Below are 8,945 nucleotides of genomic sequence, written 5' to 3' on the forward strand. Positions count from 1 at the left end.
AAGAGAGAGGAGACCCAGGAGTCATAAATACTTCCTACTTAAAGATGCAGATGCAACCTCTGAGGAGGTATCATTTGGATGAGAACTTGTCAGGAGTCAGCAAGACCAGGAGGAAGCCTGATGTAGACAGAGAACACAAAGATCAAAAGCTCTGAATATAAAAGTGCTTGTTTGAAAATCAACAAATAGACCAATGAGGCTGAGCATGTGAACACAGGGAAGAACTCTGGAAAATTAGGTCGGGATGATGCGGACTCATATAGGAGGGTATAAACTCTGGGCTCTTGTAGATGTGAAAGGAAGTCATTAAAGAGTTCAGGACAGGCAGAGATGTACTATAATTTAAATCCTTAAAGATATTAGCTTAATTTTTCTCCTTGACAGAATTTTCATCTCTCTAGCCCCCGCACTTGCTATGTCTTTACAAGAAATTGAGTTAACTTGGAAACTTGCACAACTTACAGTTGAGAAAGGGTCATGGTGTGAAGTGTCTCTGTTTGTGGGGTGGTATCTCCTGGGGACCTCCGGAACCAGGTCTAATAACCCATACAAAATACTGTTTAAATCTTGTTGAATTCTCCAAGACAAAATGAACATTTGAATCTCTGGTCTCAGATGCAGATGACAACTGCAAGCAAGATTTTATTCATTCTTTCATGTTTCATTCACCCATTCAGTCTCTGAATCTCTACTGAGTGCAATCTCTGTGCTAAACATCAGATGGAGACAAAGGTTTGTGCCTCGAGGTTATTCAATCTTTTGACTTATACGTGACTTAGAGGCATGCTATTCTAAGTCAAAGTAGTTGGACTTCTCTCTTGGTTTTAAAAGGTACTGTTCTACTCCAAATATCGCACTGAATTAATTTGACTATCTGAACCTTCAGTTTTGCATTTGGCAGTTGTATATATTTATATCAGTGCGATGTCTGGATTTACAGTCTTTGTTAAACAGATATTCTATGGCATGTCCTTTTAGGAGCACCATCTTCAGGCGCAAAGCAATTCCAATGAATTTCATGCTTCTGAGTGAAGAGACTTTGCCACTGGCACGTTGGTCATTCATTTATTCCATCTTCAATAATCAAAGACTTTTAACAGAACTTGTTAAATTAAAATGAGACATTCAAAGACACAAACACAGTCATGTCTCATAAACTGGAATATATGTAACAAGATTTTAAAAATCACTCTTTGCTAAGAAGAGTGGCAGTAGAAAACACAATTCAGAATTTGAGCTATGAAATCAAAAATCTTCTATGAAAGGGAACTCGAGCATTTTAATGGTTTCTAAAGAGCTCTACATAGGAGTTTTCATGGATTTATACAGGCATAAATAACTTAGACATGTGACCAAATTATATTTTTCAGAAAATGAACTAATTAACAAACCAAGCATTTGCTTATCACCTACATATGAAGAATTGGAACTGGTCTGATTCTGAGAACACCTGAAAGTCTGAACAGGTTTTGACCAAGATAGAAATATGGGCTTTATCATGTGCTGTTTGATTTTGATGTTCAAACTTCCTGAAAGAAAAAATTGGTTTCTTCTTGTTTGTTTGTCTTTTTTTTTGGTGTTTTTGTTTGTTTGTATTTGAGACAAGGTCTCCCTGTAGCACCAGCTGGCCTGGAACTCACTATGCAGACCAGGCTGGCCTTGAACTCACAGAGATCTGCCTGCCTCTGCCTCCTGAGTGCTGAGACTAAAGGCATGTGCCACCATACCCAGCTTGTTTTTCTCTTTTTGAGAAAGGGTCTCACTATGTAGCCTTGGCTTCTCTAATGCTAGCCATGTAGCCCAGGGTGGCCTCAGTCCTGGGCCACCTGCCTTGTCTCAGGCTCCCAAGTTTTGTGATTATGGGTGTGGCATATACCAGCACACCTGGCTAAAGCTAGCTTGTTTGTTGATAATTTTCTCCTAGTTTAACTACAGACAAACATATTTTGCTACATGGCCTATGAGGACTTGATAAAGATCCTTTGTGGGTGGTGGTGCTGGTGCCAGTGATGGAGAGATGGTTCAACAGTTAAGAGCATTTGCTACTCTTGCAGAGGACCTGGATTCAGTTCCCAACACCCACATGGTGGTTCACAACCATCTGTAACTACAGTTCCAGGAGGTCCAACAACCTTTTCTGACATCTGTTTACCAGGTGCACTTAAGTACAAGCAGTCAAAATGTTTGAAAATTTAGAAAAGCAAGACAAAACTCAGGCACAGGAGCTAAGGGTCTCCCTGAAGCTCCAGCTGTCCTGGAACTCACTATGTAGACCAGGCTGGCCTTGAACTCACAGAGATCCTCCTGCCTCTGCCTCCCGAGTGCTGGGATTAAAGGCTTGCGCCACCATGCCCAGCTAATACTAATAGCTTTAAAGTCAGTATTTTCCAGTCCTGTCATTTAATCATTATGGGTGGCTGCCATTGATATTTTTCATGGTAGAATCACATCCTTTGACTTCTTTACATGTTTAGCCATTTTTATTGTATATTGGACATTATAGATTTTATGTTGCTTAGTGTGTGGATTTTTTGGTTTCTTTTAATCAAGTCAAATTTTTTCTAGTAGTAAAACTAACTATTGATTGGATTGATCCTTTTGAGGTGATCTTAATTTTGAGGCTAGGATACCTTTGCTTAAGGACTAGGTAAACACTACTAATAGCTTTTTCTGTCTTTTAGTACCACTAACTGCAATTCTAATCCCTCCCAGCCCTATGACTTCCAGTACTTACTTGGCTTGCACCTTTGCAGTAATTCTTTCTATTATAGCTTCCTGTTCCCAGCATTGTACACACTTGTGTATACACAGTTTGACATTCAGCTGAGGACTCTAAGGGCCTCCTCAGCAGACTTCCATATCTCTATCTTCATTCCATTCTTGGTTTCTGGTAACTTGCCTAACAAATTCTAGCTTACTCAGCAGTCCAAAATTGTAAATGCATCTCCAGAGCTCAGAGAAGCCAATGTGCTCTAATGGGGCATCCTTCCAATGTCAAAGCTATTACTTTGATTCAGAAAGCAATGGCAATTGTGGGTTCACCATGTTTTCATTTCTCTATGGGGCTGGAGTCCTGTTATCACTTATGATCTAAAAGTGATTTTAACATATTTTGTCCAGTTCTGCCTTTGTTTTTTGAGACACCATACCTGGCTCAGTTTTACTTTTTATTTTTTAAATAATTTTTAACATTTTTTAAAGGTTATTTGAGTGTGTGTGTGTGTGTGTGTGTGTGTGTGTGCGCGCACACACACACACCTATGGCACCCATGTGGAAGTCAGAGGACAACTTGCAGGAAACGCTTCTTTCCCTCCACCATGTAAGTTACAGGAGTCAAACTCAGGCTTTTGGGCTTGGTGGCAAGTACCTTTACTCACTGAATCATCTTGCTGGTTCTTGTCCAGTTTTAATGTTAGTTATGGCAGGATGATAATATACCAGAGACTGCAGTATGCATAGAAGTAAAAGTCAATGTTGAACACTTTTGGTATGTCTATTGACTAATATCAATTATTTCATTGAAGTGCTTCTCCATGTATCTTTGCTTTTTAATGTCTGAGTCATTGATTTGTGGGAATTCTTTATATATTTTGGATTCTCAAATGTTTTGCCAGTAGACTTTTTGTGCTTATCTTCTACCGGTCTTCAGTTTTCCTTTTAACTTTCTTCAGTGGCATCCAAATCAGAAGTTAGGCTGAATGACTAGAAATCTAAGGTGGTTGTATCAAAAAGGAATAATGATTTCTTGTCCAGGATTTGGAGGTCAGGTAGCTTGAGGTTTTAAAACCCATTTACCGATGAGCAGTGAGATGGCTTAGTAGGTGTAGGCATCTACTGTCAAGTCTAACGACTTTAGTTCAGGCCCCAGAATCTACATGGTAGGAGAGATCCTATTCGTGCAAGTTGTCATCTGACTTCCATACTTGTACCCTGGCATTCTCACACACACACACACACACACACACACACACACACACACACAGAGTTTATTTTGTTTTGTTTTTGAGAAATGGTTTCCCTGTAGCCCTAGCTGCTCTGGAATTCACTGTGTAGACCAGGCTGCCTCAATCTTATGAACATCCTCTTGCCTCTGCTTCCCAAGTACTAGAATTAAAGGCATGAACCACCATGCCCATCAGTAAATATTCAATTCATTGATTAAAAGAAACTAGGTCCCTAGAAATGAATCCAGGTAATGTACATGATAATATTTCACCCAGTTTTTCTTCCAAATAGCCAGTGCAATGTGGGAAAAAAGGAATCAGCCAAAAGTTTTGAAGTCTGTTGGTGAGGCATTTCAAAATCAGTAGATCTAAGACATCATCACACTTCCCTCCAACCCTCTGGTTTCAGTGGAAGCCTGTAGCAAGCATATAAAAGGTAAGGTTCTCAGGTTGGTCTCACAGTAAACCTTATTGGGAGCATAGATATATTTTATGATCATTTCTCCAGTTCTATAATATTAATTGATATAGAAATACCTGGCAGTTGAGAATAGTTCCTACATGGGGTATGTGATCTGTGGGTTATATTATAATCAATAAGATTAAGTGAAGGCTTCATAAATGATCTCCTGTACCCAAGAGAGTATTTCACCAATAGGAGAAGAATGGCAAAGTTAGTTCTGGCTTGATACTTTCTATTTCTCTATTTAATTCTCTGGTACAAGCTAGAGGAACTCGAGATTCCTGAAAGCCCAATTGATTGATAGTCTTGCCTACAGCTGCAATGTAGGACTTGACATTTTGCTTGAGCAGATTAATATGGCCTGAGGATCAGAGGCAGATAGTGTTCCCTTATAGCAGAAAACAAAACACATTTATGGTTTTGACCTTGTTGAGGGTTAGCTTTACTGCTACATTTCATGATATAGTCCAAGTGGATGGACATCATCTGGATATCAGAGAATGTCTGAGGGAGTTGTATCAATAAAGAATAATTAACTATTCTCAATTTTCTAGTGCTATGTAGCTTTGTGATGCTAAAACAAATTGACAAAAAAGAGGCTGGGTCCCTAGAAATGAAGAATAATAGTAAATATATGTGATGATATACATTCTTTTTTGGTGGGAAGGTCATAGTATAATAATTTGGATAACAAGTCTTACAAAGTTCTGACCATTGAAGTCTGGAAATCTATATCCCTTTAGCATCTGCATTGCACGTCTTCTGCCAATTCCTTCGATGCCTTTGCTATTCTTACTTATACATCCTAATTAACATAGTGATAGCTTTGATTTGGTCAGATCTATATGGAAATTGGTGGATTTCATTGATCTTGATCTCAATCTGAATTTTTGCAGAATCGTTTCCCATGGGAGCAACTATAAACTAGCAACCATCCACGAAACCAATCTGATAAACATAACATATTGATCACCTACAAATTACATAAGGTCAGACAGACCCATTTCACAATGCACTGTAAGATGGAATGACATTAGCAGAATGAGATGGCATGGACAAGATGCACGAACTGGTCACCTGTACTTGTGAGTTGTCAGACACTTTTGCGGCTGCACCTCTTGCTCAGCTCACATTTAACGTCATAGAGGGCATCTATTATGACCAACTAATAGAATAAATGCTTAAGGTTTTCAAAGATGATTCATATAGTTGTCTGAATGCAAGCATAAAATTCACGGTGACTCAAAGGTTTAATTGGAGAAACCCTGAATGCTAATGATAAAGGACAATTATTAGAAAGAGCTCAAGAGAAGTAGGACCATATGAGAAGGGTATTATTAAGGGAGAATGGGGAAAAATGGGGGCACCTTGATTGGGGAAACCGTGATAGAGGGTTAGACGATGCAAGAGATACATAATGCCTGTCTAGTTTTAAAAAACAGAGGGAACCATATTAGTCAAACAACCTACTGACAAACTATACACACCTGATCAAGAAATATATGTCTAGGCGAGGTTTATCTGAGAACAATTAGCCCTTTGCTCAAGATTTATCTACATGGCACACAGTAATTAAAAGTACTAGACTGGTGGAACTAACCTTCTTGGATGTTTAACAGACATACTTTGAGGCCTATACTAATTTTGTCAGTGGGACATAAAGGACAGTTTTTGCTCCCTGCCCTCCTTGGTCAACTAGCTCCAGGGGACTATAAGCATCTCTCAAAATGTCCTGTATTGTGGAGGGTCACCTGTCCTCTTGATCAAGGAGGCCATGGTGATCCCATGAAATGGACTTGAACCAGTGTCCAGTCTACAAAGAGGAGGGTCAACACAGAGGAATCATTTCCTCCATGCTTCCAAGTGAAGCCAGCCATGGTTGAGCAGGATCTTTGGCTTATCTTCACATAGGCGGAACTGGTAAAAGAAAGGAGCCAGGGGCTCCTCCCAAGCCCATGTGGCTCCTGAGGAAAAATCCCCAAATGGCCTTAAGAGTGAAAATAAATTGGCTTATCTGGGCCAACTGTATACCCAAAAGGAAAGTATAACCAAAGATTAAAGGGGCCAATATAACATTTAAAGAGTCCATATGCATAGCTAAAGGCTACATAACAAGCAACAATGCCAGATAAGAGATACCTTATTTTGAGTTATTGGCCCAAGGTACTCCCAGATAGTAACCCAGCACAGAACTGGGAAAATGAACTTCAGACCCCAATCTTATCTAAAGGAATATTGGCAACCGAGTGCTGCTAGGTGAGGAACAGTTGACTTTCCTAAAACGAAGACCTCTAGATAGGCTGACTAGATTCACCAGATGGGCAAGTAGTGGGGAATGGCTGGGGGTGCCGACAACACAGCAGACAGTAGCAGGGATATCAGAGTATAAGTTCTCTAGTATGGGGGGAGGCTATGGGGAGGTGCCATCTGGGAAGTGGGTGTAGATTAATAAGATGGTTTGGGATGGTCTGTGTGATATACACACACAAAAACAATCAACAAATTAAAAAAATGAATTATATATATACATTACCATTGAAATCTACCCAATGACTTTATAGACACACACAGGTGCCGAGAATCCAAGTGCAATAGATTATGACTAGTAATAATCAGATACATACAGATTAGAGACACATGTGCCAACATCACAGTGTTATTAGCAAAAACAATGAGTCTTTCTGTAAGACACAATATATTTTAAAATGAAATGGAAATCTTTTCTAAAGGTTAAAAACTCATTCAATGTTATGTCTTACAGGGTTTAATACTGAGTTCAATATTGTATAACTGTATTAATTCAACAATGAACCTAAAAATTTTATAGTCCCTTTTGAAAGAGATGGATCTTTGCTCTGGAAACTGTTATTGAGTATGTTAAAGCTGTAATGAAATGCTTCTTCTAAAAAATAAAAAATATATAATAAGAACATTTTATACAAAAAATAAAATAAACAGCACTAAAGCCATCCATTTGGTTGGACAGAAAATTATAATAATTAAGTTATTTGTGGTTAAGAGAACTTACCCATGATTATGTAATCTTCATTGTCTATGATCAGATGATGAAGAGTGTCATAGCTAATTGATTGTGAATAAGAAAACAAAATACTGGGAGACTGAATGCAAGAAGGTTTGGGGTATATGCATATAGGCATGCGCATGGTAAGAGAATGAAATGGATTGATGTTTCTTTCACAGATAGTATCAGCCACAGAAGGCACATTAAACACCCATGTAAACAAAATGATTTCATCAAGGTTTAACCAAGAATTTGGGCAAACAAGTACATAAGGTATAGAACTCTAAGGAAACTCTCAATCTTATTTGCTAACCCTGCACATTCACAGCCCTGGAGTGAGTGCATCTTTAAAATTTTTAGCCTAGAAACCTGATTTATCTCACTCTAGTCAGAAGATACCTTAGCCCCTAAAGAGAGTCTATTTCTGCCCGGGTACAAAGAAAGCAATGATTTCTGCCTGGGTATTTCAGGCTCCTTGCCTCCATCTCATCAAATAAGAGTCACCATCTTGATGAGGATAATTGACTGTTCATCAGCAGAAAGAAAGATGGTGAGTAAGCATTGATGGAATACTACTGACACTCAGATGATCCATTTGAGAGCTACTAAAACCCTCATGGCCAATTTTGCTAGGAAATGGACAATATTTAAGCAACTTCATCTGGAAAAAGTTTTATGAGCAGGATTGGAGGAGTTGCTACCAGAATGTCAGGGGACTGTGCAATCAATAGTAGAATAGACAAAATTAATCTTAGGCCACTTGTCTAAGTTTCACATCATTACCCTCTTCTTGGTGCCAATGAGTTTATTGGGCTAACAGATAGAGCATGGATGAAGAGTTACTCACAGTAGTATGTGTGACTCCAAAGACAGCTGCACCACCAAAAATATCCCACTCCTCAGCATGGGTGATAACCTCCCTACAACTGCATAGATCGGGTATCCCCTTCAGTTAATCTTTCACAGTATATATACTATAGTACCTCTCAAGACCACAAGGCGATATGCAGCTGGGGAAGAATTGCACACATCTGGATGGGTGGTACCAAAGGGAGTGACTGGAATCTCCGGTGAGGGTTCCATAACCCTTACTCCCTCTTTCTATGAAGAAAATTCAGTGTCAACAGGCCAAATCTTGAGGGTCCCTTGCTAGTGGCCATAGATACCCCAATGAAGATGATGGATATTATGCCCAGAAGATAGCTCTCCACATCCGTTTCCTTCTACTGTCTTTCAAAGACTTGATCTCAAGGATATTCCTTGATATACCTTCCAACAGCTGAATTGTCTGAATTTCCCTCCTCCAATAGTTATCTGTCTTAAACAGAACACTAGTTAATTCCAATAACAGGTTGACTTTAAAAAAAAAAACTATTTCATGGAATCAAAGTAAAACTCTCAGACATTAATTCTTTACATTGCAAATACTACTGTAAATATAATTAAGAAATTAAACATTGAAGTCAAAAAGTTATTTGATTTATGGAAAATTATGATATAAATAGTGACAGAGCA

This window comes from Nannospalax galili, unplaced genomic scaffold, assembly GCF_000622305.1.
Source record: "Nannospalax galili isolate Female #2095 unplaced genomic scaffold, S.galili_v1.0 scaffold284, whole genome shotgun sequence".
Taxonomy (NCBI): domain Eukaryota; kingdom Metazoa; phylum Chordata; class Mammalia; order Rodentia; family Spalacidae; genus Nannospalax; species Nannospalax galili.